Source organism: Euprymna scolopes, chromosome 17 (genome assembly GCF_053919585.1).
Source record: "Euprymna scolopes isolate OS-2025 chromosome 17, ASM5391958v1, whole genome shotgun sequence".
NCBI lineage: Eukaryota > Metazoa > Mollusca > Cephalopoda > Sepiida > Sepiolidae > Euprymna > Euprymna scolopes.
In genome coordinates this window covers 110,271,294-110,296,432 of record NC_136498.1, presented here as the reverse complement: position 1 = coordinate 110,296,432, position 25,139 = coordinate 110,271,294, and the positions used below count along the sequence as shown (strand labels likewise).

The window sequence follows — 25,139 nt, the reverse complement described above, 5'->3', positions numbered from 1 at the left end:
TACAGGGGAGACAACCAAGCAAAGAAAAACTAAGCAAAATTCATCTCAAAGCAGCAAAACTGGAGCTAGCTTGCTAGGACACACACATATATATATCTACAAATGTAGGTAAATTTGAACAGTTTCTTAGTTAGAAACTAGGTTCTTTTTTACCCATTGTCAAAATTTTAACCATAGAAAAGTATTATAATCTTCGAAAAGTCTGCCAATTTTCATGTAGTTTCGTCTCCTAGAATCAAAGATATGAGCATTTCAACATTCAATTTGGCTACGAGTGTATATATATATATATATATATATATTTGATATACCACCTTTTTTTGGCAATTTTATAAGTTCAAAATCTTGGCAACTTGATTAGAATTCACCAAATGAAGGCTCGTTGGAAACTAATAATGACCTGAATTGTGTAGTGGGCTATGTGACATTTTACCTTTAAGGTTGCATATTATTGTTTCAAAATATTAACTTAAAATAAAATGAGCACGCACTTTATGGCCAACATGGGGCTGTTTTTTTTTAGGGGTGGTGTTTCTTGTAGCCTGGTAAACTAACATAAAACCTACTTTAAAAAACTTGTTTGTAGGTTTTCGGGTGTGCTGAAAATGAATATCGCATTTAAATTTTCCACAAATAAGTGTTTTTCCGGGTATTAAGAAAAAATATGCGTGCGCTTGCACATACAACAATGGCCACCACATATAACAAAGAATTACATTGCTAAATACCGGAAAAATACTTATTTGTAGAAAATTTAAGTGCGTATTCGTTTTCAGCACACCCGAAAACTTATCGAAAAGTTTTAAGGTTTTGTGTTGGTCTACCAGGCCACAATTACCAAATAAACACCACCTCTATAAAAAAAAAAAAAGAAAAAAAAAAGTGGCCCCCCCCAAAAAAAAGGGTGGCTATAAAGTAAGTGTCTATTTTGTGTTAAATTAATATAGAAAAGTGATCCCCTATTTTTTGGAGCTATAATTTCTTCATATCTACTCGTTTCCTGGGATTGTAACTTATTTTCCTTTTCATCACCCTTGAAAATCTATAACAGTGGTGATTTTAAAGGATTTTTTGTGGGTGGAAAGATACTGCACCTTTACCAATATTTCAATCAGTCATTTGTTTTGCTAGTTTTGCATATGAATTACAAAATATCTGATATTTCCCTATAACCTCTGGCCTTGATGGAGGGGAACTGAAACCTACTCCTATGATTTCAAATGATCCGAAATAATAGCTAGGGGAGACTTGATTCCAAATACTTCATGTTATATCTCATCTCTTTTGGAAATAGGGTACGATTATGAATAGACCCAGTATCAAATAATCTTTATACACTGAAAGTTACTTTATGTATGAAAACCAAAGAGGGGAGATATAACATGAAAAATATTTGGAATCAAGTCTCCCTTGATGTTATTTCAGATCATTTGAAACTATAGTAGCAAGTTTTAGTCTCCTCTCCATTGAGGTCATAGGTTTTGGGGGAAAATATATGAGTGATGGGACGATTCCAATATTATTCCCGACTACGATTCTTTATAACTAAATATTTAACTATAAAGTTATTTCTTCCGATTACCGTAAAAACTTTTTTTTTGCGTTGGAATGGAGCATTCTTTTGTAGCTAAACAGTTTTATATAAACATTGAGATTTCGCTTACTTGTACCTGACGGCGGAATGATTTAAAATCGCCGACTTCCGATTCCGGCTGGAGGAGGAGGCACTTACTTGTCTGTCTCAAGGAAACAGTCTTTCCGTGGACGACTAGAACGAACTTTGAAATCTCGACGATGTTCTCTCGTTGGATGACATTTCATGATCATGTGTGTTCATTGGAAAGGCGAAATGACAGTTGTCAATTGCCGATGAACGCATTCGCGTACTTTTGGCGAACGTTTATAAATGTTCTGTAATGTTAAACATACCAAGACTTAAATTTTTTAAATTTTTTTTTTTTTAATTTTCTTTTATTATGGATTGAGGAAGGTTTTTACCGTTTTTTTTTTTTACGGGGGATGGGAAGTTTTATACTGGAAGAATAGAAAATAAATAAGCGGTAATCACGCATATTCACTCATTCGAGCCATTGCTCCGTGACACTATAGGAAATAGAAGGTGGTAGCCGATTTCGCATCCCGACTGAATATTCATTTATTTCAATAAAGGAATATCCGTAAACGGTACTTGTACAGTTTAATAAAAGAAAAAAAAAAAAAAATTCACTTAATTTGATAGAGTAGTTTTTTTGACAGCGCGCTGGAGGCAGCCATGTTTGGATTTGTAAAACACGTCATGGGGAGATAACTCGGTTTAAAGCCCCCCCCCTCCGTCTTAAATACTAGCTTTTCTTCCTAAAACATGGTATCATAAATTGTTTTTCTTTTCGCTGTAAAAAAACAAAAAAAAAAAAAAAAAAAAAAAAAAAACTATCAAATTAAGTGAATTTTTTTTTTTTTGAGAACTTCATTCCATAACGGATACAATATAACTTCGATATTTTCATTTTTTAATGTCTTTATTAAACTGTACAAGTACTTCGTAAATTGTCTTTATGTTTAATTGTATGAATGTATCGAGCATGCATATATATATATATATATATATATATATATATATATATATAGCATTTGGAACAACTAACAATATATATCCCTACATTTCTGCACATTTCGTCTATAATAGCATCGTAGACAAACTGGGTAACAGTTATTGCAAATAATGTTATTTGAAATTAGGCCATGTCTAAGGGACATCTAAGCAAATACATTTGAAATATACGAAATACATTCATAAGAAAAATTTAATAAAACGGATATTCTTATTATACTGAAATGAAAATCTCTTGATGCCTTTTTTTGTAGGGATACAAAAACGGCTGTCCACTTTCTATAAAGTGTCAGAGCAAGGACTCAAATTAATATGCGTGATTGCTAAATGAGCGTATGGCTAGGTGTATCAAAATTTTGAGGGAATTTTTTTACACCCCTCACACAAAACTGCGAATAAAATATTAAAAACTCATAATTTCTCTTTTTAAAGTGGGTTGTTTATTTCTTTATGTAATATACTTCCAAAATAAACTATTAAAGTTGCTTAAAAAATAATATATTTTTTATTTTTAAAAAAACAGTGTTTACAAACTGCCGGCGGGCCTTCATGCAGCCATTTTTTTTACGTAATGAAATCAATTGAATTTTACGAGTTAAATATTTTTCAATTTTTAAACTTTAAAAATCTATCAATTTTTCTATTGATTCAATTTTTACGATATTTTCAGGGTCATTGTGAAATTTTATGCTCTTTCCAATAAACCAAATATATTTTTTACCCCCCGCCCATTTTGTCTATTAAAATTTTAATTTATGTACCAAAGTTTTATATATAACAAATTGAAGATAAAAGATCAATAAATAAAATATTCTAATTTAAAAAAAAAAAAAAAAAAAAAAGTTTTTGGAAATTTACCTGTAAAGTCCCAAGTATAAAACACTTAAAAAGCCACGTTGAATTTTTTTTTTTTTTTTTTTTTAAGTGGAAGCTTATGTTATGCTTAGAATATCGAGTAAATATGGGATGCTTACAATTTTTTCTATTTCATTTAATGTTTTCTTTTTTTTAGATATAATAAAAACATTCAGTCAATAAAGTATTAAAATATATTAATCAAAAACTCATGTATTTTATTAAGAGAAAAAAAAATTAAAAATATTCGGTGGGTTTTTAACAGTATTTTGTATGTTTTATTTTTAACTCATTTTCTCAAACTTACCGTGTTCAGAGAATCTGGCGCCATTTTAAATTTTCCAATACATCGGTAAACACTATGTTTTTCGAACTGAATAAACAAATTACATTGAATAAAAACACTAAAAAAGTATCCAGTTAGGTAGAAAAGTTACTTACCTTGTGTTTGATAACATTTATTTGTTTTGACAATATTTTCAAATCTATGTGTACAGTAATACAAATCCATTAAATTAAAACAATTCATTTTTCTTATTTCAAATTATTTAAGTAAATCTTAATTTATTTTATTATTAATTGTAAAAAATTATTCGAGCAAATTACCTAACAATTTAATAAAAAATAGTAAAAACTGAATTTAACTTGAAAATAGTATAATAAAAAAGAAAAAAAAGCTTTTTAAATTTAGTAGTCAAGTAAAAAAAAAGTGAATTTTTACCGATTTAATAATTTGAAAAAAAAAAAAAAAAAAAAAAAAAAATGTTAACGACAGTTTCGGTAGAAAAAAAAAATGTCCACTAATGTCGGCACGCTGCTACGAATTCAGAATAGAGGCATGTGAGCAAGAAAAGTGAAAGTAGATATCAAGGAGACATCTCCTACAGGAGAATTATAATAAATAAAAAAAAACAAATGTACAACAAATAACTTATACCAAGCATAAGAAAATTTACAATCCTATTGACTTGCAAAGCTTTTTTTCTTTTCAAACATATATTGTCTCAGAGGATTGTAAAAATAAAACTGACGACCACTAGGTGTATCAGAAAGTGGCCATTAAAAATGATCAGAACTTTAATAATTAAACTTACTATTTTTCGAAGCTTATAACTACTTGAAAATGCAATTCAAATCCTAATTTGTTTTTCAATTAAAGGAGCAAAGACCAAATTTTAAAAAAATAACAGGTTTAATAGCAAATTAAGCAATATTTGTTTTTTTAAAGCGGTTTTCTTAAAAAAATAAATAAATAAATAAAAATAAATAAATAAATAAAAAATTTTTTAAAAAAATAAAGAAAATCAACATATTTTGACTTGCTTATAAGCAAGTCAAAATATGTTGATTTTCTTTATATAAATACCAAAAAAATCACTTAAAAAATATGCTATTAAATGGGTAGTTCCATTCTTCATTGTTAAGAATTTATCCATATTTATATTTTAAATTCCATGTATTTTTTAAAGATTTTTTTAAAGCGAGGGTCGTAAAAAAAAAAAAAATCGCATTTTGGCAACATGTTTTGCGCAAAGCTGTAAAGAGCTGCTGCTGCCAAAATGAAATTTATGAAATACGGATTCGTCCAAGTGACGTACATAACGTCTTTTATTGCGTGTGTTAACCAAAACTAGTATTTTTCATCCTCCGTAGTTAAAAAGGAAACAAATTCACTTTAAGTTTTTTCCTTAGAACAAAAAAATACGCTTCGATTTTTTTTTTTTTTTTTAATTCTTTTAATGAAATACAAATTTTTCATTGCTATATTTTAATACTTTATCGACTAAATTTTTTTTTTTTTTTAAATATCTAAAAAAAAAAAAGAAAACATTTACTAGACGATGTGAGCATGACATGAGCTTTCATTTAAAAATGAATAATAAAAAAAAAAAAAAAAAAAAAAGTTTTAAAAGTTTTACACTTTGGACTTTACAGGTAAATTTCCCCAAAAAAAACTTTGTTTTAAAAAAGATTTTCTTTATTGATCTTTTATCTTCAATTTGTGATATAAAACTTTGGCATAAATTAATTAAAATTTTAATAGCCATTTACAAATGGGGAGATGAATTTGAAAAAAAAAAGAAAAAAAAGTTTCTCTAAAATTTTGGTTTATTAGAAAGAGCATAAAATTTCACATTGACCCTGAAAATATCGTAAAAATTGAACCAATAGAAAAATTGATAGATTTTTAAAGTTTAAAAATTGAAAAATATTTAACTCGTAAAATTCTATTTTATTACGTTAAAAAAAAAAAAGAAAAAGAAAAAAAATGGCTGCATGAAGGCACGCTGGCATTTTGTAAACACTTTTTTAAAAAATAAAAAATATTTCTATGGTTCCATGTAAGAGCGTAAAAAAAAAAAAAAAAAAAAAAAAAAAGGTCCAATTTGGCCTCAAAAAGGCCAATCTGGCAATCCTTAGAAAAGGCAAAATTTCAAAATAAGGTGGCGGTCTCCGTTGTTGTACATTTAATCTAATAAAAAATGTTGAAAAAAAAAAAAAAAAAAAAAAAAAAAAAAAAAAAAAATTTTCGGGTTTTATTTCAGCCTTAGGGTCTAATAATTTACACTGTAGAAAAGATTTTAAAAAACCGTTTTAGTACGTTAAAAATACACAGATAGGTCGAAAAATAAATTTTACTGCGCAGCCCCTGTCCCACCGATGTAATGTTGCATCCCTCTGCCTGTTTTATAAATATTTTAATAGTGGATGCTCTGACGAACTACAAACGACGTACTCCGTCGCCGAAAATACCCCCAACAAACAGCGAAATCCCACCCCTACACAGTTGAGATCCTTAGATGTAAGAAAGCCTTTTACTCTAATAGCTTCTTCCCCAGAACTGCAAGACTTTGGAATTCCCTTTTGGGTTCCTGCTTCCCCAACTGTACTGACATGCAGCAGTTAAAGTGTAATGTAAACAGACATCTTGTTGCTCAACTCCCTACATAGTATCCCTGCAACTTAGGTCTGATAGCCTCCTACACATCAAAGTGGCAACATGCCTTGTTTGGGGGTGAAAGTAAAAAATAAATAAATAAATAAAAAAATATATATATATAATAGTTTAGGAACAGTTTGATTTTCGAATTTTCAGTTCTTAATCAAACGTTATGACAGTCATTTTGAATCCATTTTTTTCTATTTAAAAAAAAAAAAAAAAAAAAAAAAAAAAAAAAAAAAAACCCGCTTCCAAAAAGTTTAACTGAAAAGCTATGCAGATCGAGAGAAAAATTGGTGCTTATTAAGTACTAGTAGCGGCATCAGGCGTTGCTCGGGTTCATATAAAATTAAATAGAAGTAAAATGTGTAACATCTTTATATTAAAAAGATCTCAATCTCTCTCGTGTCCCTTTCCTTTTACCGTATATCTCTGTAACCCTCTGTATCTTTTGCATAACCCGTTAGTTACTCTTTGTTTTACAGTGTTAAAAAAAAAAAAAAATAAAATAATGTAAATACTAGAGCTACCTTTGTAAAAGGTAACACTGTATTCTTATATTGCTTCTGAGCAACATGAAATAGAACAAAACAATGACATTTTTCAATACAGGTAATACTGTTCGCTTTCACACTAATATATAGAGAAATTATGTTAATAATGAAAATAGTCCAATGAGTTAAAATATATCGTTTTTCGTAATTCACATTTATTGATCGCGTACATCGACCAGTTGAACCACAAATTTCGTATCTCCCACTCACTTCCCAAATATAGAGTAATATTAAGACAATTAAGCTTATTTTTTGACTGTTCAAACTTAACTAAGAAAATCAACTTTTGACAAAGCGAGATATAGAATTTCAAATGACCATGTTGAATAAATAAGAGAACAACTCAATTCGAATTATCGAGATCAAAATCAGCTTTATAATGGATATATGTATAGTATTAAAATCGCTAAAAATCGTAAATTTTTGTTTTCTTAGTTTAAAAAAAAAAAAAAAAAAAAAAAAGTATCTATTTACATGATTTCTGGAATGTGACATCTTCGATCCGTTATGAGTATGTGCATCAAAAACTTTTTTTTTTTTTGATAGTGTAATCTATTATAATAAAGTCTTATTCCTGTCTGTTTGCTTGTTCACAATTTGATTAATATATACACTGGTCCACTATTCAAAGACTTATTTCTGCATGATATATATATATATATATATATTTATTCAAAAGGTTATCTCATTTGCATTTTAAATTAAAGAATTTGTTTTAATAATTAACTTTAAATGCTTAATGAAAGTTAGTAATAAACATGTGTTAAGTATTCTATTTAGAAATATAAATTTGATTTATTTAAAAAAATTTTTATTATAACCTACACCAACTGCGTTTAAAAACAAGTTTTCATTTAACCTACGAGTTATTTCCCTTTAAGCTATGAGATTTGAGTTTCATAGATGAAACTGACTGTTTTATGCTTTCAAAGGAAAATCGCAACAGCTTAGGATATTTGTTAAATTTTCAGCGTTTATTTAGAACTAACTGTACATACTCGGCATTGCCCGGTAAACAAACATTGCTGGCCGAAGTCACATACCGAAAATTTAACTTTTAAAACTACTTTAATCAAATATTTATTCAAAGCAAAACTGAATTACAAAAAAAAAACTAAAATTAATTTTTTAAATCCTCTTAAAAAAAATGTAAACAGTATTATATTTTGAATTATTCTTGTTCCGTCAACTATGACTCTGGTGGAAGTGTTAGTTATGTTATTTTTAGTTAATATACTTCAAAATCATGTAACACACCAGTCCTGTTAAATCACAGCCACGTTGAGCCTGGTCAGTCCGAAAATGAGTGACCATTTGAGAATACTTGATGTTGTAAGTGCTCTCCGCTTATCTCGGTATTGTTCCCAGTTGTTCTGGACTTCTCCTTGCCACTGGATTCAGACATTATGGACTCAGGAATTGCTCAACCTTTGCTTCACAATTACATGCGCAAGCACTATTACAGGGAGTATCCATTGTCTCGAGACTGGACAGAGTTATAGGAGCAACTGGACTCATGAAAAATTCAAAAGCTACCTGGCAAATATACCTGGTGAACCAAGTGCAACAGATTCAAACAATTGCACTTAAAGGAACGGTCAGAATCTTAAAAAGATCTCTCGGTTAGAATATTTGAGAAGCGGATCAATGTTTGACATCGGGTAGAATGCTCCGTCACCAGCTTGAACAAACTTAAGTTAATATCGGCTGTATTAAATAGATTTTTAGTTCATTATGAACGCACATGAAACTGATTTTTTAAAAAGATTTGTTTTGTAACAAAAATAAATCGTTTCAAACTAATTCTCAACTTAAAAGAGTTAAAAAATAAAACAAGTTAAACTGAGTGAAGTTAGATTATTGCAAATGAACCTTCAAAACTAAAATGTTTCAGACAGCATTGGTTGAAATTGAAATAAGTAAAATGAAACAATTGTACTTAAGAAAAAAGATCTCTCGGTTGGAATGTGTGAGATAGCAGGTAAATAATTTGGCATCAGGTAGGATGCCCCATCCCTAGCTAAAACAAAAAAAAACTATTAAAAAAAAAAAAAAAAAAAAAAAAAAAACGATTGAATTTAACTTGCTTCACATGAACTTTAAATTTGTTCATTTTAAGTTAATTTGAAATTTTAATTATTAAACCAGCTTTACATATACTCCAGTAATTATAAGAGCAACTGAACTAAAAAAAAACTACTTGTAAAATATACCCGGTGAACCAAGTGCAAGAGATTCAAACAATTGCACTTAAAAGAACGGTTAGAATCGTAAAATACAAAATACATCTCATGGTTGGAATATGAGATAGCTGGCGAATGTCTGGCATCCGGAAGTATGCCCCATCCCCAGCTTGAAAAAAAATATTTTTTTCGATTTTGTCTTTATAAGTTAACTTTAGCCAAAATATATTAAATTGAAGAAATACACCTAACTAGCAGGCCATCCGACATTGCCCGGTCATAAAATACACTTGATTGATATTTTGATTAAATGCAGATTTCTTATTTGTTATATTAGACCAAACCAATATATAGTAATAATTTAAGTAAAACAAAAGAAAATGACTAGTGCACCACCACCGAGAATTGAAACCAAAACGTTTAGCTTACAATTTACTTTTTCCTTTGACGTTAATGCTTGAGCTATGAACACGTTTGCTGCAAGACTTAAAACTAAAACTTAAACCAATGGCTATTATGTTATGCATGTATATTCGTAATGCCGTCATTTGACCTTCACCTGGCCAATTCCATTTTTTTTAATTTTCACGCTTTTGCACCGATTTTCCCCGGCTAAAACCAAATATAAAGTTTCGCATGGGTTTGAATACCCTATATATTAAGTTTTATGTCTGTAGACCAAAAACTGACATAAGTAGGCAAGATTGTTTAAACAAATATATATATGCATACATAAATATGTAGAGAAAGGTTTGTGTTTACAATAACCTTTTTACACAATTATTACGCAAGTAGAAATCATGTAGAATATCTGCATGAATATAATTACATGTACAGTGTAACCCGAATATAAGAACGCTACGAGGGGCGCTTGTGAACGTCTCTTATATCCGGGTTACGCTGTCATAGTTAACTAAAGCTGATCATCCTATAAGTAAACTGAAAAAACTAATATGGAATTAATTAAAAATATATATATATAATCTATATATATATAAAAGCAAAAATGTGTGTGTGTTTACGTGTCCGCTAAAAACTTTCGACAGACAACGAAAATTCACAAACTCTGTATTATATTGAAGCCCCATCCTTCACACGAAAAATATTGAAAATTGGCAAAAAAAAAAAAGTTAATTTTTTTCACCCCGAAATCGACAATTTTCGACAGGGGGAGGGGGGGTCAACAAAAACGGTCCTCTCGTGACGACGACCGGTTCTACACATGCGTCAGATGACGTTATGACCCGATTTACTTTAAATACTTGAAAAACTGACTAAATTTCATGTTCGTCGCGTTAGCTCAGTTGGTTAGCGCGTTGGTTCGTTATCTAAACATTTTGGGTTTGAATCGTGGTGCGAGATGTCTTTTTTTTCGATTTTTTAAATTTGAATGTTGCACTTGGTTCATCGGGTATATTTGCCAGGTAGTTTTTGTAATCCTTTTTCACGAGTCCAGTTGCTCCTCTAATAACCGGAATTAATACCCTCCGTCCAGTCTCGAGCGACAATGGGTACTCCCTGTAATAGTGCGTATGCATGAAATTGTGAAGCAAAGATTGAGCAATCTCTAACTACACTCTTGAGTCGGTAATGTCTGAATCCAGTTGCAAGGAGAAGTCCAGAACGACTGGGAACAATACTGAAATAAGTGGAGAGCACTTACAACACCTGGTATTCTCAAATGGTCACTCATTTTGGTGCTGACCAGGCTCAACGTAGCTTAAACTTTTGTGATCTAACGGGAACTGGTGAATCAACGTGATTGTGTCGTACATTAACTAAAAATAACATAACTAATACTTCTACCAGTCATGGCCTACGGAATGAGAATAATAATTCAAAATATAGTACTATTGACATTTTTAAAGATTTAAAAAAATTGATTTTAGTTTTTATTTGATTAAAATAGTTTTAAAAAATTTATATGTATTTATCAAACTTTGATTCAAAGTTACGTACAGACGAGACTAGACATTGCATAATAGTTTCATTAATAATAGATTTAAAAAACTTATTTTTGTCAATGTGCGCTAGAGTACCAACTAAAGACTCGAAAAAGATGAGCTGATCTTTGTTTTTGAACGTATATCACATTTAAACTTGTCGCCGACAAGTAGTTCTCATATTATCCAATGTATTCCCTATTGTTTTCACTGGTCACCATATTTGGTTATACACGCGTGTATTGAAATTCTGCGCACGTGCAAAAACAATATGAAATACATTGAGAAAAAAAAAAAAAAAAAAAAAGTCTTATAAAAACTACTTGTCGAAGGCAATTTTAATTGCGACATTCGTTCAAAACAGCCGGATACGCCTATAAACCAACATTTTAAAAGGTAAGTCTTTAGGTGATAGTCTAGTGCACGTTATTTTCAGCTGATTGCTGTTAGCTGGAATAATTAAATTTTATTCCAAAATTTAGTGTGACCCGGATATAAGGGACTTCTCAGATCCCTACAGCTCCCTTATATCTGGTTTACCCTGTACATTAGCACAAGCTTTAATTTGGGATCAGAGAAAATCTCTTATATCTGTTTTTCTTATATTCGGATCTCATATCCGGGTTACACTGATTTAAAAAAAAAAAAAAAAAAATGAATGAATGAAGGTCTTTCGACGAGGGCATTTATCCCCCCCCCCCCACGTGTATAAAGTTTAAAGTTAAACAATTTGATGAGGAGTTTTGGTAAAGTTAAATTTGATGATTTTTTGGCTACGGTAGAAGTGTTAGTTATGTTTTTCTTAGTTAATATCGTCTGTATTAACTAAGTGTTCGAAAGTAAAATTCATATACCTCAGTATTATTTCTCTGGGGACGGGTAATGAAAGTTAAACTTGTTAGTTTTTAAAAAAAACAATAAAAAGTGTAAGGGGGGGGGCTTTCATAAATCAAAGTATCCTATCTTAATTAAATTTACAGTAATTAATTAAAGCAATCTATATATCTATAAAAGTGAACGTGTCTATCTGTGTGTGTACATTTCCCTACGCAATAACTGTCAATTTAAAGTCTACAGACTCGAAATTTGATATACAGGGTACTGAGATTTGGGGAAATCTATGTGACCGGTTTTCGGCCAGAAATTAGGCTGTTAAGGGGTCAAAGTTCAACGATTTGACCTTCGAGAACTCTACCAAACTCCTCCGACAATTTTCGGTCTAAACACTTGAAATTTTAGATATAGGTTCATTGGACATGGATGTAACTTAACTCGATTTGAGCCCAAAACAAATGTTAAGGGGTCATAATAAGGGTCAAAGTTTTAAAAAAAAATTTAAAAAAAAAAAAAAAAAAAAAAAAGCGGTCAATTTTTTTTAAGTGCTTATTAAAAAAAAAAAAAAAAAAAAAAAAAAAAAAACAGGAAAAATACTTTTAGAACGCTTTAATTACATTTCAATAACGAAATACGTCATACCCGAAGTCTAAACTAAATGACTACTTTTATAAACTGAATTTGAAAGCGCGAGCAAAATAATAAAAAGTAGTTCTCCGTAGAAAATAGTAATAAAAGATCAGAAATTTAAATGTAACATTTTTATGTCTGCCAAGCTTTAAATACTAGAGTAGCCTTCAATTTTTCACTTCCGCTTAAGGTGTTATGTCTTTGTAAAGGTAGTAGACGAGTTTTTTCTGTGTATAAAAAAGCGTATTTCGTCTTTCAAATGTAGGTGGGTAGAGTTTGAGTAATTTTACCGATAAAAAAGACTATATAAGATTTTTTTTTTTTTTTTAATAAAATACATTTATAGTAACATTTATTTATTAATAAATAATGAAAATTTAATTTTGATTTTTAGAATTTTAGTTTTAAAATCAAAAGAAATTCTTTGTTGTTAAAACCAAAGCAATTTACTTTCACTTTCTTTCTTTCTTTTCTCCAAATATTGGAACACCGTGAATAGGTTAGGCTAATCAAAGAACAAGACAAACATTTTATTCAGATTGTTGCAGTTTCGGGGGGGGGGGGACGTTATGAAATAGTTTCTTAGGAAATCGAAATCAGTTTTTATTTTGTTGTTGCTGTGATTTTTCTTTATCATTTTAACTTTTGGATATTTTTACTTGGAATTTTGTTTCCTTGAACATCAGGCCACTTCCTTTAGCTTTAGACATTCAAAGCTGTACGTGAACACTTTCGCCATTCCCAACAGGTACCTACACTTTGATCTTGACCAAAAGGCCAAGTTCCTAACAGGTAAGCCTTTTGCAAAATTGGAAAAGAAATTGGCACATCAATCCGATTATGTTATGGTTCCAAGCGTTCCAATCACAAGGGGAATCACCTTGCTTTCTTTGCATTTCTATAATTTAATTTCCATTTTAGATCTCGATATTTATTTTTTCATGTTTTTTTTTTCTCTTGTACTCTGGTATCAAAAAGGACAGATTATGCCAATGATTGAGCAAGTTCTCGTTTCTGTTTAGAAAAATTGTGGCAGGTTTGGAATGTTCACGGACCTTATCAGTTTGTATGTGAAGGTCCCAAAGAAATTTGACATTGTGGTTTTCCTTTACCACTTCCGGTTTAAGCTCATACCACTTCTCATTGTACCTATTTACTATGCCTCCCCCACGGGACAGAGTTAGACACCAGGGTCGTTTTTTAACGTGGAGAAAAGGTACAAAAATAAAAATTGTCTCAGTCGTGAAGGATTTCTCCTCCACCGAAAGAGAACAAGAAATAGAAGTGCAGCATCTGAAGAACAGATACTACACTTTGATCTTGTCCCGAAGGCAGTCTAATTCACAGGGTATGCATATATTTCAATGTAGGACCTGAGCGATTTTTTCGTGTTTCCATTTTTATATTGATATTGAATTAGCATAGGATATTCTGATGTGCGTTAAGGTTTCTTCCCTTTCATTTCAAAAGCTGCATATCAGTGATTCTGCAGTTTTGTTGATGTAGTGTTTGATGGATCTAGTGTAAGTGACTTGTTTCTGGGCTGCCATTAAAGTACTCTCAGTTGATCTTTTAAGATCATTCCTGACCAGCCAATGCCAGCAGTCATTTAATACTTTTTATTGTTTCGTTTTATTTCAGTTGAAATTCTCAGAAATCAAGGGGCCCCTTCTTGGGGCTAACTATAGAAGATCAAGTAGAACCACTGGTACGGCATCAAAAATTAGTAACAAAATACAGTACAGTATATAATACACATAACATTATAAATAACGCTGTAAGGCAAGGCAAATATCGTAACTAGGGAAAAACATCGTAGTCCATATCGTAAAAACGTATCCTATTCCTAGGGCCACCGTATCCAGAGGTTGTACTATATATAGATATTCGAATATTCCATTAAAGTTCTCCTTTACCTCTAAACAGCTAAATTAGTAAAGAAATTAACATTATTTCTCTTTCCAATTGTGTCCTGGAATCTAGAGGCAAGAAAGTTATTCTTAAAAAAAACAAAATAAATACACTGTTCTTTCCAAATAATTTTTCCTTTCTCTCTTGCAACCTGACTTTTTTCGCTTCAGTATTTGTTATTAGTAGTAAATCACTTCTCGATAAGGGTTAATGAGATAGTTGAATAATGAATATTATAAGAGGATTGAAAATAATGAATGAAAATAAAAGTTAATGACTTATGACGACAGATTATGAGAAGTTTTGACATTAGATTTAAAGCTGATCCTATTTTGACGAGTTTCATGGATCGGAAGTTTAGAAAGAAACTGTCTTCATGGAAATTCCGTTTGATGTGTACATCAAGGAGGGAAGAAAAAAATTTTTTTGCAGTTTAATTTATAAGATGAGTTCCTTTATAAAAAGGTTTTTTTTATTGTAAATGTTAATATCAGAGTTGAGATTTTTTGAAAAGGTAATTATGGATAGGCGATCAAAAATGTTTTATGGTTCTGAATTTTTGAGATGAGGAATGATTAGACGTTATTTGGATACTTTGAACTGCTGTTCTCATCTTGAATGTTATTTTCACAACGTTTCAGTCGATGTAACCCCCGACTTTCTTCAGGTGTATCTTGTCAAACTAGATTGCAGAGTTCAACAAAATACACCTTAAGATCTAGAGGCACATCGACCGAAACATTGTGAAAATAATTATCAAGATGAGAACAGTAGTCCGAAGAATCCAAAAATTGTTTTTGTTTTAAATATGACGTTGAAATCCGTTTAGGCGCCTGGCCTTGCTGTAAAATACGTTTATATATATGTCTATCGATTATTATATTGTACCCAATATATAGTTATTTAAAAAAAATAAAAATACTTGAATGCCATCAGCTAGAATCGAAACCAAAACTTAATTCTTGGTAAAATTATTTATTACAAGCAAGGTCGCCTAAGCAGTCCAGTTTTATAATTATTTAAGATTACGCATGAAATCTAGAGAAAAAACGCTTTCTAAATGAATGTTAATGTTATCGGCATATTTTTTTAAATGACGCCACATACATTGGTTTATTTTTTTTCATACGTAATACTAACTTCATACTTAACTCCATGTTCAGCGTACAGATTTTTATTGCTAAAAATAAAATTAAAAAATAAAAATCTTAACCCGTCTCTAATCTTAACATTTGCCTGTTTTAGCTATGTCTGGATTGTTAAGATTTTTTTTTTTTACTTTTTTTTTTTTTTTTACTTACACGATTATTAAGCAGTTTATGCTTCAGAGTTAGGAGCGTTCTCTTCGTTATGGAAATGTAGTGCAAAATGAATTCTGACCCGTTTTTATCTAAATAATTTGAAAGGGGTACAAAAAAATCTATTAAAATTATGCAGAACAATTCATTATTGCACATTTGATCTACAGTTTTAGGGTCAGTTTTGAAAGACATTTAAGGCATTTTTTTTTTAATTTATTTATTTTACTATAGACATCAAAACGAAAAAGTGGTAAAAGACACACATATATATATATATATATATATATATATATATATATATATATATATATATAAAATAACTGTTACCAAAGGCAAGATGTTACTCTTCTACCTAACTGGATGATTTTTAATGTTTTAACTAATTTAAAAGTGTTTTATTTTTCCCATTCAAAGATGTCATCGTGATATTTATTGGGTGGGTTTTTTGAGCGATTATCCAGACTCACGATGTAACCCTTTCGTGTCAACTGAATAAGTAAGTGATTTAAAATAAGTTAAAAACACTAAACACTTATCCAACTAGGTAGAAGAGTAACTACGTGTATCAGAATTTTTGTAGGAATTTGACACCCCTAACACGAAACTGCGAATAAAATATAAAAAACTCGTAATTTCTTTTAAAAGTGGGTTGTTTATTTTCTTTATGGATTATACTTCCAAAATAAACTATTTAAGTTGTATAAAAAGTAATAGAAATATTTTTTTTTATTTATTAAAAAAAAAAAAATAAATAAAATTAATTGAATTTTACGAGTTCAGTATTTTTCAATTTTTAAACTTAAAATCTATCAAAATTTTTCTATCGATTCTATTTTTACGATATTTTCAGGGTCAATGTGAAATTTTATGCGCTTTCCAATAAACCGAACATATTTTACCCAAACGTTTTGTTTTTAATTCACGTCCCACCCACATTTTGAAATGTCTATTAAAAAATAAATTAATTTACTCAAAGTTTTATATATCACAAATTGAAGATAAAAAAAAAACATCAATGAATAATATATTCAAATTTAAAACAAAAACAAAAAAAAGTGTTTGGAAATTTACCTGTAAAGTCCGAAGTTTAAAACTTTTTTTTTTTTTAAATGAAACCTTGGTCCTTTCTCCTTTAATTGAAAAAAAAAAAAAAAAAAAAAAAAAAAAAAAAAAAAAAATTAGGGGTTTAATTATTTTTCGAGTATTTATAAGCTTGGAAAGACAGGGGGTCGAATTATTCAATATTTTCACGAAGTTTCTGATACACCTAAAGAGTAAATTACCTTGCATTTGATAAACATTGGTTATATATATATACACTTGTGCCCGATATTATTCATACCCCTCCTTGGAAATTGAGTTTATTAGGTGTAACTTTGTAAGAATTTATTGTTTACGTCCATATTGATACATATTCTTAATAAACCTCTTCTGATCATTTTCGTCATTTTAAAATCTCGGGATACTTGTAATAAAAGAAATATACAGCTATTTATAAAATCTGCAATGTTCAAAAATAATCATACCCCCTTATTTTTTCAGTATTAATCGAGTTTCTGACTGTTTGTTTCCTGTTTGATTCTTATTTTGAATGCTTTTATACAACCTTTGATTAATTTCATTTCGTTTTTTGCATTTTTCAGAAATTAAAATGATAGCAACTGAAAACCAATAAAAGAATAAAAATTATTAGAATGGGGAAGAAAAAAGAGCTTAGTAATGATCTTAGTACTAAAATTGTGAATTCACATAAGGATGGTTTAGGTTACAAGTCAATTTCCAAGAAATTTGAGGTCCCTACAGCAACAGTACAGAGCATCATCCAAAAATTCCAGAACCACCACACAACAAACAACTTGATTGGTAGAGGAAGGAAAAGGAAACTGTCTGCTAGAGCCACCAGGAATATTGTAAGAAGTGTTAATGCAAATCCAACCACCACTACTAAGGACATTTTAGAAAATCTGGAGTCTTCTGGCATAAAAATATCAAGGCAAACATTGCAAAGGACTCTGCATGAAAATGGTCTGAAAGGAAAAAGACCAAGAAGGACTCCATTGCACACCGGAAAACACCTTGCAGCACGTCTAAAGTTTGCTAGGACCCATGTGAATTCTCCAGAGTCCGTTTTCTCAAGTATTTTGTGGACTGACGAAACAAAAATTGAATTGTTTGGCCATATGGATGCTTCTTACGTTTGGAGGAAGAAAGGAGAAGCTTACAACCCAAAGAACACCATACCCACGGTGAAACATGGTGGTGGTAGCCTAATGTTTTGGGGCTCCTTTTCGGCTAGTGGTCCAGGTAGTTTGGTCAAGATAGATGGAACCATGAAGAAGGAGCAATATTTGGAGATACTCCAGAAAAACATTAGACAGGATGCGGAGAAGCTCCATTTAGGACCAAACTGGGTCCTTCAACAGGATAATGATCCAAAACATACTGCCAAAATAGTCAAGAAATGGTTTGGGGATAATCAAATTAATGTTTTGGAATGGCCTAGCCAGAGTCCCGACCTGAACCCTATCAAAAAACCTCTGGCACATATTGAAAACTGAGGTTAAAAAGCGGAAACCTAGAAATTTGAGGGATTTGGAGAACTACTGCATTGAAGAATGGTAAAAAATCAGTGTTGATGCTTGTAAAAACCTTGTTGATAAATATTCAAAACGGTTACAGGCAGTTATTAAGAATAAAGGGCATGCTATTGACTATTAGTAAGAGAGGTATGAATAATTTTGAACTAGTGCCATTATTGTTTTTCTTTGTATAATGTTTCAAACTTGCATAATTTATTTATTTGTTGAGTTTAAATTAAATGCTTATGCTTGATTTATTGTTTGAAATCCCTTTAATATTGTCTACCTTCTGGTTTGAGCAATATTCTTATAGAAATCTCAAAGATCCGAGGGGTATGAATAATATCGGGCACAAGTGTATATATATATATATATATATAATTTTTTTTTTTTTTGGACACTTTTTCGTTTTTGTTGCTCATCGTAAAAAAAAATGCCCGACATTTCCATAGCGAACTGAACGAATTTTTTTGCTCTTTTTTTCTTGATTACTAAATATTCTTAATATTTAACCAGTTTTTGATCCTTATGTTTTAGGTTTGCCAGGAGAGTAAACAATTTTCTTTTTATGCTGAATTAATCAGGGTCATAAAAAGGAGAAAAATCAAGCATCACAACACACAAAAAATATTGACCGGAAAGACCTTTTTCACGCAAATGCTAAACTTTTTTTTATAGTAACAATATATAGAAAAGAATATTTGTAAATAGAATTGCTTATATTGAAAAAATATAGAACAAAATAAAAATGAAGTTAATTAATGGAATGTTCGCTTGCAAAAACTGCAAATTAGTTAACCTCACTATTTTTTATCGTGGTCCTGGATATGACCTTAAACTATATCCGATGGCGAGGCTCCAGTTTGCGGGCTTTGGGAAGTGTGGAGCCACCCTTTAATTGCCTTTCGGAATAAACACTCCCAACCTCCCCATGTTAAAAACGGCTTTCGGAATAAACACCCTTTACAGGTTGGACAACCACTACACATGTTTCCGGGTGGCCCCCTAGTGCACTTACACCTCGTTCTTCTATTGTAATTGTTTTACAGCAAATTAACCGTTTTTGGTTATCTGTTGCCGAGTCCGTTTTAATTGGGGTGGGTGGGTTATTTATTTATTTGTTGTAGATATGTCAGAAGTTTATGTAGTTACGTTTATATGAAAAGGGTAAATCAAAAGTTTTTACTTGTGTAAAAGACATTGTGTATGTAGAAGCCGTGAATCAGATATTAGGTTTGAATCATCTGAAAGTTTAATTATGTATGACAGTGTTCGAAGTGAGAGATTTATCGATTATAAATCTCGCTGGGCCAACTTTAGAAATTGAGAGATAGCTGAAATTTTGATCATAAAATGTGGGCGTGTCTTTTACTATAAAATTAACTTGCCGTAAAAAAGAAAAAAAATCTTTATTAATAAAGTTATGACGTCTTGTGAATGCGTTTCTCGCCTCTATGTAACTTAGATTTTTTTTTTTTTTTTTTTTTTGTACTATTAATCGATTATTCATTGAATGTTTTTGTTTTTTAAGTCATTACGAAATTAAATCCGCCACAATGCATTCCGGTTTCTTTGTAAGCAAGTCGGTCATGTTAATGTTTTGTTCATAGTTGAAATAAAGTAAAAAATAAATAAATAAATAAATAAAATAAATAAAAATTGCTTTGTGACCCCCTCAAAATTTGAACATCTGTCGAACCCCCCCCCCCCCAATAATTTAAACTGACTTTAAAATTCTTAGCAAATCCTCATTTAATTAAAAAAATTGAAGATTTTGGAAGCTTTTTACATCCACTTTTGAATAGAAATGATTGTAACAACAATTAGTCATAGTTTTAAAATAATTTGGTTCAGATTCAATTAATAGTCCAATGGTCAAACGATACCGCAATAATTAAACTAAAATTTCAAAATCTTATAAAAAAAAACTCGGGTGAGTAAGGATAGTTTTGTATAATAAAATGTCAAATTGGCGCACAAAACTTGGACCGATTTTGTAACTTAAAAAGAAAAAAAAAGATAAATGGTAAAGTTAATTTAAATCAAAAGTAAATAAGAAAATTGTACCCCCCTCCCATCGCGTGAACTCATTTTAACTGTCTTCGCGATGTTGCCTCGGAGCCTTTTTACTTCCAATTTTAATTTTTTTTTTTGAAAATAAGTAGTTTTTTTTTCTTTTACACACACACACACACACACACACACACACACACACACACACACACACACACACACATATATATAATTAATGTTGGGACGATTAATCGGAATTAGGAATCGGAAAAATTTGAGCCTATTTTTCGATGCCAAAACCGATTCCTTTAATTATCTTTCTTTTTTTTTTTTACTTGATTTTGGTTTAAAAAAAAAATATATATCTTCCACTGGTTGTAGTAATAAAATAAATATTTGATTTAAATTTCCAATAAGACTAAAATCTATCGATCACCCACTCAAGTGTTTTTACGGTTGAGAAAAATATAGGCATATTTAAGGTGTGTTTTTACGGTAATTGGGACAAAACATTTTTTTTTTTAGTTAAATATTTAGATTTATAAAGAATCGGTAATTGTATCGGAATCGGGAATTTAGTACGGAATCTTTCCATCACTAGTAGAAATATATATATATATATATATATATATTAGTCTAAAGGAGCTTTGGATAAAAAAAAAATGCAAAAATAAAAATAAAGAATGCAGTTTAGATTCCCGGAAGGAAAAAAAAAAAATTAATTTTAACCTATTGCAGATTAAGCATCTACATAATCCGATGTCTAAAAAGTTTATGACCAAAGAGAATTCATTTATATATGGGTAAAAAAATTTGCCTTAACTAAATTTGTTAAATAGAAATAGACTTAGCACTTGCATAAGCCCATTTCACAGAAGTCTTCAATTTTAAAACAGAATTTAACTACATAAGGATGAAAAGAGAAAATGGGATCATCAGCTGCTTACCATGTAGCTGTTTTGGAGATTTAATATATATTACATTGTATGGGTAATACCACTAAAAATATTCTGGTTGATATGAGAAAATGTGTAGCCATTGAAAATATTTTTATTTTAAACATTACAAGAGTCATTTCGATTAAAAAGTTACATTTTTTTTTTGCCTATCTAAACTCGAAAAATGCACGATTAAAATGTGTAATAATCAGGATGGCTGCCACCCACAATTTTGTAGAGCAAGTACCAGCCTTGATGACCTTGTGATAAAAAAATCAAGATCGAGTGAAACAGAATAAACCGTGGCAAAACTGACGAGTTCCTATTTACAATGCCTCCGGCCCTACAGGACAAAGTTAGACACCACGGTCGTTTTTAACGTGGAGAAAACAAAAATTAAAATTGTCTCAGTCGTGAAGGATTTCTCCTCCACTGACAGAACAAGAAATTGAAGTGCAGCATCTGAACAGATACTACACTTTGATCTTGTCCCGAAGGCAAGACATTGAAAAAAAAAAATTAAAAAAATGAAAATATCGAAACAAAAAGGTTATATTGTACGTATCTGTTTTGGACTGAAGATCTCAAAAAAAAAAAATTTCATTTAATTTGATAGAGTTTTTTTTTTTTTTTTTTTTTTTTTTTTTTACAGTGGAAAAACATGTTCTTATGAGAGCGCGTTGAATTCAGCCATTGTGAAATTTGCTAAACACACCACGGGGAGATAACTCCATGTAAAGCGCCGATGCTTCATCCCCATCTTTATTACTAGCTTTTCTTCCTAAAAATCGAACCTTTTGCTCGGTATCCTAAATTGTTTTTTCGCTGTAAAACAGGTATTTTTTAGATTAGGTCCATCTCCACAATTTTCTTTTAAATGACACCTTTTATAGGTTTTCGACTATGCTGAATACGAAAATCGCATTGAAATTTTGCAGAAATAAGTAGTTATCGAAATATAAAAAGTTGTATTATGCATTGTATTCTTTGGCGGCCATCTTTTTACGTACGTGCAGTGTCAGTCATAGATGAGTAGGTTTGTTTATGGCGCACGCTCGTAAAAAAGATGGCCGCCAAAGAATATAATGCATATTACAACTTTTTATATCTCGATAACATTTCTGCAAAATTTCAATGCGATTTTCGTATTCAGCATAGTCAAAAACATATAAAAGTCGTCATTTAAAAGAAAATTGTGGAGGTGGCCCTAATCTGAAAATTTACCAAAAATACTTGATGAAATTAAGTGGAAATTTTTTTTTTTCAGAGAACTTCGTTCCATAACAGATACGTGTAATGTGACGTTCATTCGAGATTTTCATTTTTATTGTCTTGACTAAACTGTACAAGTACTCAATTGGTATTTTAAATTAACATTTTTTGATATTTTAGAATAAATATTTTTGCTTTACATTTAAATTATTTGTAATTCTAAATTATAAAAAAATAAGTTTAAAAAATTGTTTAAAAATTATTTAAATTATTTTTCATGTTTTTTTCCTTGCATTTATTCTACACAAGTAAAAATAAACGTTTAAATTATTTTCTCATCTTTCTTACATTTATTCTACGTAAGTAAAAAAGTTGTACATTATTTTGCTTTTCAGTTGTTACATTGTTATTTTGCCTCTGTTCCGTTTAATTCGATCTTGGTTTTTGATCGCAAGGCTGATACTTGCTCTACGAAATTGCGGGTGGCAGCCATCTTGATTGGACGATTAAAATGTTTACACATCGTGCAATTTTCGAGTTTAGATGGGTATATAAAAAAAAAAAAAAAAAAGGAACTTTTTAATCGAAATGACTCCTCACGCAATAATCTTCAGGATAAAAAATATTTTGAATGGCTACAGACTCGTATCACCCACAAACCCTATTTAATAACATTAGCTCTGCATGTTATCCCACGTATGCTTCTAGAGAAGTATTTAAGGTTATGGGAGATTTAAGAAACAAAAACGGTGTTTTTAATTTATTTTGGATATTTCGAACAGTCCTCTACTCTTCAGGTAGGTTAGTATCTTTTATTTTCTCGGTAAGAATGTCAGTGGATGTTTTGCTCCACTTTTCGAACTTCGAGTAGTGGTAGCAAAACAGTAGCACCTTCTTTTCTGCAACAGACCACGGCTGAGCTTTTAAGCCTCTTGTATTTTTCTTTCTTCTTGTTGCTGAATTTGATGTTTGGGGGGCCAGGACCTCTGTTATCAAGGCCTGATGGCTGACCCTGGTTATCCTCTGTCATGGTTGGAGAGCCACTTCCAGAGTTCGGAAGGTTTACACCATTGTTTGCATCTTCCCGCCTGGCGTATGAACGGGTTGAAGGGCCCTTTTTATCCTGGGTGCCGACCTGCCAGTATGTGTTTTTATTTTGTTTCATATGTTGTTTTGATTTCCCCATTGTCCACGGCTTTTTATTTCTTATTCAAAGCTGCCCTTTATTGCTAAAGGGGGTGCCCCCGTCTGCAAACTGGGGGACGTGCTGGATGGCTTGAGGAGATAGCACACCATTTCTTTGAATATTTAGTCAGGGTTTACTTCCAATGAAGTGTCCTCATGTCAGAATTTCTGACAAACCCCTGTACAGAGAGACCTTAGGCACTCGAGGATAGTGTCTAGTAGGCATTCAGTTTCTCTCCAGTAGGCATTCAGTTTCAGAAACTCTAGCGAAATGAGTAAAAATACTCAAAATGAGAAACGATAATACCGGAAAGTATATCTTTGGGATGCGTTCATTTCTTGCCATTAAATTAAAAGACAAGGTTCTTATTTGCGAACGGTTACGAGAAAATATATATCTATAATATAAAGCTGAATGTCTGCGTGTGTGTGTGAGCACAAATAGGCTCCTATATGGTTGACTATTTAAAAAAAACTGATTACATATAATGATAGATGTATCGAGACACAGGAATGGGTATGTTTGATCTGGCAGAACGGTGGTTCGTTAAAATTGTGGGGTCTGCATACGCGCCTGGTTCACAAAGTATGGAAATAAATTTAAAAAAAAAAAAAACGCTTACAAGTGTTTTTGATATAGATGTACATAATACTTTGATAAGTATGTTTTAACTTAAATAGGGATGGTATAATAAAATTGTGGGGTCTGCGTTCGCGCCTGGCCTCCATAGAATGGAAATAGGCACAAACTTTAATAAAGACTTTTCATATCTATCTGCGTAAGTATACTTTGATAGTTATGTTTCAGTTTGAAGAAATATGATATAAAATTATAGCGTGTTCGTTCGCACCTGACCTCCATAGAATTGAAATATGTAACAAAGTTTAACAAGTTTTTTTAATATAGATCCACAAAATATTGTGATAAGTGTTTCAGTGTGAACAGGTATGGTATAATAAATTATGGGGGTTATCTATTTTATTTTTACTTTCATATTTTGTTTTGGTACCTCCCAAATTTACAACCCTTCCTTTTCATAAGCTATCATACTTTCATAAATCAGAGTCCATTTTCTGTAGGCTGTTTTTGAACCCAGTCAACGACGAGTACTTTTGCTTATATATATATATATATAAGGTACGTGCAAAATGAATGCCGATACTGAAAATCGGCTAAACATTTTGTCCCCTCCCTTTAAAGTTACCAAAAAAGTCAAATTTACCAATTTTAATGACATTTTCAGTATTTATCAAATAATGATCACGGAATATAATGAACCCATTATTTTTTATTTGAATCTTAGTGAAAATGTAATTATTTTGTTTAAACAAAAACACCTTTACTAAAGTTATGATTTTCAGTTGTAAAAATTTTTTTTTTGCTTTTTTATGAAAAAAAAAAAAAAAAAAAAAAATCTTAAATTGTAACAAAGAAATTAATTTTTTTCA

The 25,139-nt window shown here is 30.6% G+C and overlaps 1 protein-coding gene and 1 long non-coding RNA gene across 2 annotated transcripts in view; one reads left to right on the top strand and one right to left on the bottom strand.

Moving 5' to 3' along the window:
• Positions 1-25,139, bottom strand: part of LOC145296876 (uncharacterized) — a 61,927-nt gene that overhangs the window by 29,184 nt on the left and 7,604 nt on the right. The window lies entirely within an intron of this gene.
• Positions 11,492-25,139, top strand: part of LOC145296875 (E3 ubiquitin-protein ligase RNF220-like) — a 349,495-nt gene continuing 335,847 nt past the window's right edge. The window contains exon 1 of the mRNA XM_080143010.1: positions 11,492-13,343. The gene's annotated coding sequence lies outside the window, so the exon portion shown is untranslated. The remainder of the gene's footprint in view (positions 13,344-25,139) is intronic.